At 51.9% G+C, this 11,159-nt stretch overlaps 1 long non-coding RNA gene across 1 annotated transcript in view; it reads left to right on the forward strand.

Annotated features, from left to right (window-relative positions):
* Window positions 1-9,865, forward strand: part of LOC121013254 (uncharacterized) — a 23,959-nt gene extending 14,094 nt beyond the window's left edge. The window contains exons 2-3 of the long non-coding RNA XR_005782603.1: window positions 2,397-2,401; window positions 9,854-9,865. This is a non-coding gene — a long non-coding RNA (uncharacterized LOC121013254). The remainder of the gene's footprint in view (window positions 1-2,396; window positions 2,402-9,853) is intronic.
* The last annotated feature ends 1,294 nt before the right edge of the window (window positions 9,866-11,159 follow it).

Below are 11,159 nucleotides of genomic sequence, written 5' to 3' on the forward strand. Positions count from 1 at the left end.
GGCGGCGGCTCCCCGTGCCCCCGGGACTCGCTCTGGGGGTTGATCCCGGGGCCGGGGCCCGAGGGGACGTCCTCCCTGCGGTGGGCGGCGGCCGAAGAGGAAGATTCCATACGTTCCTGGGCGCGCGGGAGGACGCGGGGCGCCCCGGGGAGCCTGAAAACGCCGCTGGACGCCGCGGCCTTCTGTGGGCAGCCCGGGGCCTGGCCCGCGGGGCTGCGACGCTAGAGTCCGGGGCGGAGGCCGGCCCTCGCCAGGCCCAGCCCGAGAGACCCTGGGCCGGTCACTTCAGAGCTAGGTGCCTCCGCTGCCCTGCGGGGAAAGCAGGTTTGGGGTTGGGGTGAGGAGTCAGGGTTGACTCCCAGAAGGGGCCGAGCGAGTGCCCGGCGAGTGCCAAGTGTTCAACAAATGTCGCCTTTTAGTAGCTTTCTATACGTGAGGATATTGTGGTCCACTGGCACACCAGGCGGAGTTTGGGGAGATCACAGGCGTGTGGGCTCAGAGAGAACTGAGACCGTGATCTCTAGGCGTGTCACCTATGTGACCTTGACTTCTCTGGGCCCGCTTTCCTCACCTGTCAGATGGCGGCAGTATCTGTCCAAAGGCTAATCTGCTGGGTGCGGAGTCAGAGGAGGTCAGGGCCGAATGCTTAGGAAGTAACCAGCGGGGCAGCTGCGAGATGCGGAGAGAGGGGTCTCTTCCCTCTCCCTGCGGATGCCTTTCCCCCTCCATCGTTCAGTCCCTCCTCCCACTCTGTTGCGTATAGTCCTTGACTTCAGGGCCGCCTGTTACCAGCCCGTTTGTACTCGAAGCATATGGACCCCTGCACATACCCGTGCGTCATCCATTATTGTATGCTGCCTCTCTCGGTGTATGACCTCCCAGCTCAGTCCAGGAAGGCAGGGTCCCTCTGGGCACTGGGTTCTAGCCAGATGTAGGACTCGTCTTCAGGGGAGGGGAGAAGGGCAGGGGATTACCTAAAATGGCTCTTGGGGTGGGTTTAGAGGTTTCATCTCCCTCTGCTGTGATGGGTATGTATGGACAGCCCCAGAGATCTCTCCATCCAGGTGTTCCTGTCAGGCTCCCAAAACAGCCGAGCCCCTCTCGCCCCAACCTACTCACACTGTGTGTGGGTCAAGCTGTTTGCCTCTGGCACATGTTCCAGAAGGAACAGAGCCCCCAGTGCCAAGCAGGACGCTGTGGTGCCCTTGCAGAAATTCAGGAATGACCAGGAACGACAGACATTCAATCTTCTGTGGACAACCTCCCAGGTGATGATTTGGGGAATAAAATAAATGTGAACACGTGGCACAGATTCAAGTCATTCCTCAGCCTTCTGTCCTGTTACTCACAAATTCACTTACAAAACAGTGGATATCCCAGGAATGATGCTCATAAGCTGTCCAAACACTTTCATCCTCTATAAAATGGAAATTTTTATCCTCTTGAGAACAGGATTCCCATGAAATGACACAGACTAGCCTTTGGCCCACTTTTCCTTTCCTTTTATTTATGTTTTTAAGTGTATTCATTTTGCCGAGAGAGGGAGAGGGAGAGTATGAGTGGGGGAGGGGCAGAGAGAGAGGGAGAAAGCGAGAATCCCAGTAGGCTCCGCTCTGTCATGGCAGAGCCCCACTCAGGGCTTGAACCCATGAACCTTGAGATCATGGCCTGAGCCGAAATCCAGAGTCGGACTCTTAACCAACTGAGCCACCCAGAAGCCCCTCCTTTCCTTTTAGACTTGAAGCTCACTTCTTCCAGGAAGACCTCCCGAAATAACGAGGTCCCAGGAGATACCGTTTGTATGCACTCAGATTCACAGAGGTACACTTCAGCTCTCATTTGCTCACGTGTTGCTTGAGAAGTGTTTTTATATTTCTTTTCTTTTAGCTCTGTTTCCCAAATTAGGACTAAGATCTCAGGGAGGGCCGTAGACTTTTGAACTCTCTCCCTCTTTGGTGCCTTCTGTAGCATCACATAAGTGAAAGCTCTGCCTAGTACATGCTGTATATATTGTAGAAATTTCCCTACAGCAAAGACCAGCCCTTGAGCGTTACAGCTTACAGAATCTAAGACACAACCAGTTGGAAGATGAACCACTCTTTTGTGTACCACTGAGAAAGAAAAAATGCTGCCCGCTAAACTGTGTAATTAAATAGTCGGCCGTACCCTGATTTCACAATAGTGTGATGTACATCTTAGGCTCCGCGCACTATAGTGGCTGCTCCTCTCTCTCTGATAACTGGCTGAATGATCCCAGAGCTGCTGGGTTTTCAGGTCACTGCCCTCTGGTTTGGAGTGAACGGTCAACACGGGGGCCAAGCACTGGCCTGACATGCCCTCTGCCTTGATGGGTCAAGGGTCACCCCAGCACTGGCACATTTAGCAGATGGAGAAAGGCTTCGTGCCCAGAGCCTTTGCTGAGGGGAGCAGCTGACAGCCCAATTAAGTGACTCCACCCTAGGGTCTCAGGGCTCCATGGAACTTTTCTGGAGACTTCTGTGGCTGGAGCTGGAGACATTCAAGAAAAAGCTCGGCTCTGATACCTAAGTGGCGAGTGCAACCTGGAAGACAAGGAGGCCGGGCCCATCCGAGGGGGAAAGTTTGGGGGTATTCGGGTCCTGAGATGTAGCACTCCTGGAGGTCCCATGAGTGGAAGGGGAGGAGGTAAGGAAGGAATGAAAAGTCACCTCCATCAGCCCCCGGAGTAGACCGCCGCAGGAAATTCAACTTGGCTTTGCTGTGGGGAGGCAGGCAGGTCCCGGGGAGCCTGGAGCCCAGCAAGCTATCAAAGCAGAGAGAGAAATAGGGTCTTTGACATAAATGAGAGGCTGTGTCTGGGGCCTGATTGCATGAGAGGCCAAAAGGACAGCAAGGAGTCAGAAAGGAGCCCTGTGTTCAGAGAAGGGGACAGTGTGGCACCATCGACGGGGACAGGAGCGGTAGGGAGCAGGCTGGTGGGTGTGGTTGGGGTTGAGCTGAGTTTAAGACAAGGAGGGTCATCCAGTGGAAAAGGCCAGAAATGAATGGTGGAGGCTCTGAGGAGGCTGTGTCTGCAGGGGCTTGGAGACAGGCGTCTGAGCCTGGGAGGGGCAGTGGGGAAAGACCGGAAAGAAGTAGCCTGAGAGATTAGAGAAGCTACGGGAAGCAGGGAGAGGTCAGTGGTTTGTCAACCTCAGCAGGGTCTGTAAGAACGAGGACTCAGAAGAGCCCCTTGGTTTGGGTGGCCTTTGAGTGGTTAGTTTTATTAGAGGGTTGTGCAGAAAGCTTGCAAAGAATTGAGGAAGAAATGCAGGCAGTAAGTGTGGTCTGCTGGCTCTAGGGGCCTGGGTGGGAGGAACACAGATATGATGCAGGCAGAGGGGACGGTAGAGGCTTCCTGAGACGGGCTGGGCCTTGGCATGTCAGAGGGGAGACCGCATGGGAGGGAGAGGGGGCGATAAAGACACTTCATGGAAAGGACGTGTCCCCTCTAGACACAAGAAGGGAGGCCCTGCGTGCAGAGGGAAGGATGGGCTCTCCGGAGGGAGGGAGGGAAAGGACAGTGAGAGGGCAGGGAGGAGAAGGATAGGAGGCACCGTCCTTCCAAAGGCCAGGCCCTGGCTGCACCCCCAATAAGCAAAAAGGGGGTGAGAAAAGGAGCTGAGAAAAGGAGTGGGAAAGGCCCAGAACATTTGCTGTGGCTTAGGGTATCCAGAAGGTGTGTTCCAAATCCCTTGGGCCTGAGGAGATACTAAGACCCTAAAGCTGGGGACAACCTCAGCTGAATCCCCCAAGATTCTTGGCCAATGGAGGCGAATGTCTCAATTCTGTCAGCTCTACCTTAAAAAAAACAGGGTCTGACCACTGTTTGCCTCCCCCTCGATTCAAGTTGGGTTCCCTGTGACATACACTCTGAGCTGGGGATCTGCCAGCAAGAGGTGAACTGGGGAGGAGCTGAGGGAAGAGGAAATGAAGGTGAACTGCCGTGGGCCCCACTGATCCCTCGGGACCTCCAGAGTGGGGCGGCCCCTGGTCGACCAGTCTTTGCCTCCAAGGCCAGGCGGCTCCTGCCAGCCAGGAACAGCATTCCAGCACTGGGAGAATGACCGCCTCCCTCCACTGCATCACCCCTGCCCCCTCCTGGCCCAGGATCATGAGCCTGGAACTCGCCACCCTCCCCGCTGGCCCCCATCAGCAGCCATGTTCCCAGAAGCCCACGTCCCCTGTGACTCAGGACCCTTTTCGCTCCCGGACCATCTGCTCCGGGCTCCGCTTTGTTCAGCCAACACACCTAACCTCGCTCTCCTGCTCTTCCTCAGATGCGCCTGGGCCTTTGCACTTGGAATGCTGCTCCCCTACGTATCCCTGTGGCTGGTGCCCTTCCTCTTTCAGATCTGCTAAAAAATCGTCTTCTTAGTGGGGCCTTCCTGAGCGCGCCCTCTAAATTTCCTCCACCCACCAAACCCCGTTATGGGCTGAACCGTGTCGCTTCAAATTCACGTTCAGCATGTGACTGTATTTGGAGACAGGGCCTTTGAAGAGCTGATTCGGCTAAAACGAGGTCACATGGGGGGGGTCCAAATCCAATCTGCCTACGTCCTTAGATTAGGACACAGACACACAGAGGGAGGACCGTAAGAAGACACGGGGAGAAGATGGCCGTCTCTAGACCAAGGAGAGAGGCCTTAGAAGACCCACACTTACCAGCACTGATCTCTGATTTCTCAGGGACGAACAGAAATAAACTTTTGTTGTTTAAGCCCACGGTCTGTGGAACTTTGTTCAGGTGGCCAAGCAGACGGATAGACTCTGTATTTTGTATCTTCTGCCCTGCTTAAATTTTCTCCTTTGCACGCATCACTCTCTAACATAAGAAATTGTTTATTTGTTTACTTATTGATCGTGTGTCACCCTCCTCTCACTATGTCACAAGCTCCCTGAGCAGGGAGGCTTTTGTGTCGTCTGATGTGTCACTGGCATATCCCCAGTCCTAGGACAGTGCCCGATAGGTAGAGGGATCCAGAGGGGCCAGGCCCCTCTTAGCACCACCTCGTCTTGTGAGGATTCACAGCTTCTGTGGTTGTTTCGTGACAGCGATTCTTACCCTGACTGATGAATTTATTGAACAAGTATTTACTGAGCACCTACTCTGTGCCAAGGATTGTTCTAGACGCTGAGGAGATAGCACCACAAAAAACGGAGAAAAGTCCTTGCCCCACAGGGGACATCAAACGAACAAAATCCATAAGATGCCAGCTGGCGATAGTGCTGTGGAGACAAGAAAGTGCTGGGGTTGGGGGGCGGGGGGTGCAATTTTAAACAGGGGTCCCAGAGGGCTTTGTTGAGAAAAGACATCAGAGTTAGGAACCGAAGTAATCGAGGGAATGAGCCCTACTGATATCGCAGGGAAGGGCATTCCTGGCACCAGGAAGAGCCAGTGCAAGTCCTTAAGGAGGGAGCGGCCCGGACAGGGGGTGGTGGAGGGGACGTGGGTCACTCTGACACTGGCTTGTGCTCTGAGAGATGGGAGCAGAGCAGTGACATGCTCCGATGCTGGTTTCATCAGACCATCCTGACTGCTGAGTTGAAACCTGAGGGTAGGGCAGAGGGAGAGAGAGCCGGGAGGGTAGAGGGGAGGCCATTGCCGCACCCTGGGGGGTTGCGGGCAGCCAACAAGGAGGATGGAGGGGGACGGAGAGAAACGGTCCTACTCTGGGTAGGCTTTTGAAGGGTGAGCCGGTGAGCTGTGCTGTCAGAGCAGGTAAGAATATGAGAAAGACACAGGAGTCTGGACGACCTCATGTTTTTGGCCAAGCGGGGGCAGGCTCATGAGGTAGGACACCTGGCAGTTTCGGTGTCCTGGAATCCAAGGGAAGGAAGCCTCTCAAGGAGCTGATGGCAAAGGCTGCGGCAGGTCCGGCAGGACGAACACTGGGGTTCGGCCAGGTGCCGGTCACGGCTGTCCCTATGGAAGCAATTGCAGAAGATGGGTGGGGACACACTGTTTCTTTTTTACAGTGCATTTCTTCTGGTTTCACCCTGTGTATGCTCACGGATCTAGCTATCGACTTCAGGTGATTAAGGGCACACAGTAAACTTGGAGGCCGTGACTCTGAACCCCCTCGGTTTCCCCGGTGAAACACTCTAGGCTCCCGTGACTGCTCCCCGTGGCTCCTGGTCTCCATCACTCTTGTTACCCTCATCGCTTTCTCGGGCTGTCTTCCAGTTCCCCCACTTCTGAAAGCCTGGTGAACACGCCCGACACAGTTCTCTGACAGGCTCTGACTCGTGTGGGGCATAATTAAGGGGATGCTCCATATGGTTTTCTGGATTCCCTTCCATTTCGTGTACCTTTGTACTTTCCCTAAAAGGGATTCATGAAACATACGACTAATTATGACTTAAATGTTACACCTGAATAGGAGCTTTCATCTAAATACACTCACAAATGAGAAAATACCCTATTGTCAGACCGCACGCCCCATTCTGGGGTTCAGAACACTATGATCACTGTGAGTATGCTGGGAAAACAAACCAACCTATCGGCAAATAATGAATGTATTTATTGAGACTCTATGTGCACTGACTGGCTTTCAAAGATTTCGAGCCCTAATCTTAAATCAAACTTCAAAGTTTTCAAGTACTTTTTTTTTTTTTTTATTGATTTGTTTTGAGAGAGACTGAGAGGGAGCGCGTGCAAGCAGGGGAGGAGCAGAGAGAGAGGGAGAGAGAGAATCCCAAGCAGGCTCCAAGATGTCAGCGTGGAGCCCAGTGAGGGGCCAGATCCCACGATCCTGGGATCACGACCTGAACCAAAATCAAGAGTTGGATGCTTAACAGACTGAGCCACCCAGGCGCCCCTCGAAGTACTTTTTTATATACAATATTTCATTAGATATTTAACAATACTGTGAATATTTAAGGCAAAACCCCAATATTCTCAACTCATGGACGAGCTAACTCATTCATTCGCCCATCCTCAACCTACCAGGAGCTTGTTTAATAGACATTCCCTCCCTTAACTCTAAATCCTTCATAGTGGCTGGAGAAATTGCATAACCTTGCAGATTGGTGTCCTTTTTCCAAACAATATTAAATGTTCCTAGATACACAGTCAGTATCCTTTTTTCCAGTTGTCTCCTGAATGTTGTCAGTTGCTGCTGGTCGTTTGTGTGAATCACACAAATAATGCTTACATGGTGTGACTGATGTGTCCCTTAAATCCCCTTTTAAAAAAAAAATTGTTTTTAACATTTATTCATTTTTGAGAGACAGAGCATGAGCGGGGAAGGGGCAGAGAGAGGGAGGCACAGAATCTGAAACAGGCTCCAGGCTCCGAGCTGTCGGCACAGAGGCCGACGCGGGGCCCGAACTCACAAAACTGCGAGATCCTGACCTGAGCCGAAGTCAGATGCTCAACCGACTGAGCCACCCAGGCGCCCCTTAAATCCCCTTTTAATGCGTGTTTACCTTCCATTTCTTTTTTTCCCCATTGCAGTTTATTTGTTGAAGAAACCAGGATGCATGACACGTGCCCAGCAGTCCTCCACAGACCGGACTTTGCTGAGTGTGGCCCTGTGGCGTCATTCAGCAGGTCTCTTTGGCCTCTGTATTATCCGTAGCTCAAGGAGGACAGGGGGTAGCAGATGGGGAACATGGAGCAGATCCCGTCTCGGGGGGCTGGTGTGCTCTTCCCATCAGGAAGCGTACGTCTGCTTGCTCCTCTATGTGATGTAGCGACTATTGACCACCGATGCTGTAATCCTTGCCAACAGTTATGTTCTATTCTCTCATTGCTTCTTCGTTTGTAGCCAGAATTCTTCTATAAACAGAAAATTCCCATCTACTGTATGTTTACCCTGTGGCCACACAAACAAAACAAGCAGAACGGGATTCTTTTCCTTTATTTACTAGCATTCAAAATAAGGACTTATTTTGAACTCAGTGAATCGGTCCATTAACATCCTCCAATGGTGACCAGTGAGTTTGTCTTTCCACTTTCCTTGTCCCCATCCACTGTGGTTTTGTCCTCACCGATGCTCCAAAAGTTCCCTCCTTGGCCAGCGCTCCTTCTTCAGCCTACACGTGACCCTTCAGAGAGCTCTGACCAGGCCATTTCCCCACCACGTGTCCCTGCACTTGCCCTTGGAGGCAATTCACTCTCTGAATCCTTCATGCATCTGTGGTCTTCGGGGTTGCCTTCACATGGGCAGAATCACGTAGGAGTCAAATGCAAGAACTATGCAGCCTGTTCCTGTGGGTTTGGAACCTGGATCTACCCTTTCCCCGATGGGCAATCTTGAGTAATTTACTTAACTTTCTGGTGCCTCAGATTCCTCATCTTTTGTGTGGATTCATGAGAAGGAAGCTGCACGTGAGGGGCAAGGACAGTGCTGGGCCAGAGTGGACGCTAGGGAGGTGCTAGCCATCAATGCACATCCCCCACTGTCCTGCTGGCTCTGCAAAGCCAAGGCTGTGTCTGTAGGGTTAATGTTGGACACCTGGAACCTGGTGTTCAAGGAGTCCCTGTTGCGTGAAGGAATGAAAGACCCACGAACACTTGCTTGGAACTGGCTGGGAAATTGAGCCTCCTAAGTAGACACTGAGCAGCTCAGATGGCACCTGTCTTTATCTTTCATTCCCAGAGTCCAGAATCGAAATACTGATGCACAAAGTCCTGGTAACACGGGAGGCACGGGGGAAATATTGAGTTGGCACAGTCATCGGAGCAGCGGGAGGGTGGTTCTGTATTCCTTGTTGTACACAGGTAGCCTGTAGCCCAGGAAAACTGGGCAGCCCCTCGGATTGAGCTGATATTTACTAGCTGCGAGGAAATCAGCTGAATTCGTGTCTAGCTCTCTGCCGTTGCTCGTGGCAGAAACAGCAGTGGATCTTGGCCGCCATCCCCCACCCCCACCCCTCTGGGGTTAGGGAGACCCTGGTGGGCTCTCAAGTCCCGTGGCTCAGCTGCCTGGGAGAGCTGGACGGGTTCCTTTGGCCTTTATGCTGTGGGTTGCGTGTTGGGCAGCCTTAACAGGAGGGCGGTTGGAAGGTCATTTCATTATTTCTGTGACAAAGGAATATGAGACATGACATCTATCTATCTACACACACATGCTCACACGTGACTGTGCTTATGACCTCAGGTCAAGGTAACTGGGTATAAGCTTTCTTAATTTTTTCTCATAACGCACCTCCAGCAGCAGAACCTCTGGGCTGCGGCCTCTCTGAGGATGATCCCAGAGCCCGCCAGCCACAATTAAACCTCTCCTGGAGAGCGTGCCTGGCAGCCAGGGGCCCCCCCCCCCCCTCGCAGGCAGTGGTGAGCTCAGCAAGATCAGCGGATGCCCCAGTGATTCAGAGACACACGTGTTTGTGCCCTTTCCACCCCCAGGTCCTGGGCATCTTCCCTCCCATACATGGGTCGAAACAGAGACTGTTTGTGTGGGCACCTATGGGCTCTGGGGACCAGGGGAAATTTCTTCACTCTTGTGGCTGAGACCAAGCTCCGCCCAGAGGTGTACCAGCAGCCAGTCGGGCCTCGGGCCTGAACCCAGCGTCATCACAGCTGGAGAAACAACCCAAAGCACACCTGCTCCGGGTCGGGGTGTGGGGCCTTTCAGATGCCAAGAATGGCTAGATGCTGGTTGTGGACTCTTCAGCTCAATGCCACACTCGGGGAGAACCTACCGGTAGCAGAGTGATTGTCTGGACTGGATTCTGACTGCTCAGTCATTGTCGACTGGAGTTCTGACCACAGAAGTCTTTGTCCTGTACCCCTCCCCTGCCCCAGCCTGACAGCCAGGCAAATAGATGGTGGGTGGGAGGAAGGGGGGAGGGCACACCAGTCCTCCTCTCCACATTCCTGCTCAAGGGGAGGCTCTGGCCTCTGGAATGTGCTCGCACTTCAGCAGATGGACAGGCCTGTTTCCTTTCTATCTGTGACCCTCCCCTGAAATACCCCTCTTCTGAGTGGGCTCCAAGATCCATAGATAGAGAAAATGCCCCTCGGGCTTTTATAACAAGGCCTATACACTGTCACTCTAGAGAGCAGGGAAAAATATTACAGGGGGTAAGTGTTAGTTCAAGGTTCAAAAGATTTTTCTAGCAATTAAAAGTTAAAAAAAAAAAAAAAGAAAAGACTGCCTTATAAGTTCCACATCTCTGGAGGGACACAGGTAGAGGCTGGGCAGTGGCCCCTCCCGTGGGTGTGTGAGAGAGGAAAAACATTCTTTATGCTTGTGTTTCTCTGCATGTTTGAAAACTTCCAAAATATAAATCTGTAGTGAAATTAAACATGCTCCTGGAGCTAAAGCAGCCATTTTGTGATCATGAGACAACAGGTCAACATGCTAATGTTGCAGGTAGGTTAGTCCAAGGACAGTAGGGGCCCGGCAAATCGGCTTTGTGCAGGATAGAAATCAAATGCAAGCTGAGAAAGTGAAAGCAGAATTTACTGAATAGCGAAAGTGCGAGGTAAAGAGCAGCTGGAGTGTCTGGGAGACTCAGAAGGGAAGGGCGAATGAGTCTTCATCATTTGGAGCTAGGGGTTCATACTGGAAAAGGAGTCCAGGATATGTGTTCCTGCAGGGATCCAGAGTAAGGTCTGATCAAAGGTGAGCGGCTGAATAATAGGTGTTTTTTTATGGATCATTGAAGGTAGGGGCTGCTGATGCCAGGGTAGACCGAGGTTTGTTTGAAGCCAATGTTCTGGAACATATTTGGGATCTGACTCTTCCTAGATGTGATCAGGTGTTTGGGAGCCTAGGACAAAAACTCAGAGAACGATGAACTTTCTTGCTTACCTCTTACAGTGGGAACATCATGAGGGCCTTGCAGGAAAACAGAGATGGAGTGTTTCCAAAATGGGGTCCCTCCAGCCTCCCTACCTCACGAAGAATTATGGTACGGAAAGAACCTGAGCTGTTCCCCCAGCTCTAGATGACCTACCTTGAGAGTCCTTGTTTAAGATTTTTATAGTGGAGTTTTCTGTTGCCTCCAGCCAAAGCATTCCAAAGTATCTCGGATACACTGGCCCCAATACATCATTACTGCAAGATTTAACTAAATTAATTTTACCCAAAAAGGAATGACCATGTAATGATCTGAAATTTCACTGGACTTTTCAAAACTAACTGTAGGATGAAGCAAAATTTAAGAGTAAAATTTTTTTTAAATCT

This window comes from Herpailurus yagouaroundi, unplaced genomic scaffold (genome assembly GCF_014898765.1).
Source record: "Herpailurus yagouaroundi ecotype Mexico unplaced genomic scaffold, PumYag 198, whole genome shotgun sequence".
NCBI classification, from domain to species: domain Eukaryota; kingdom Metazoa; phylum Chordata; class Mammalia; order Carnivora; family Felidae; genus Herpailurus; species Herpailurus yagouaroundi.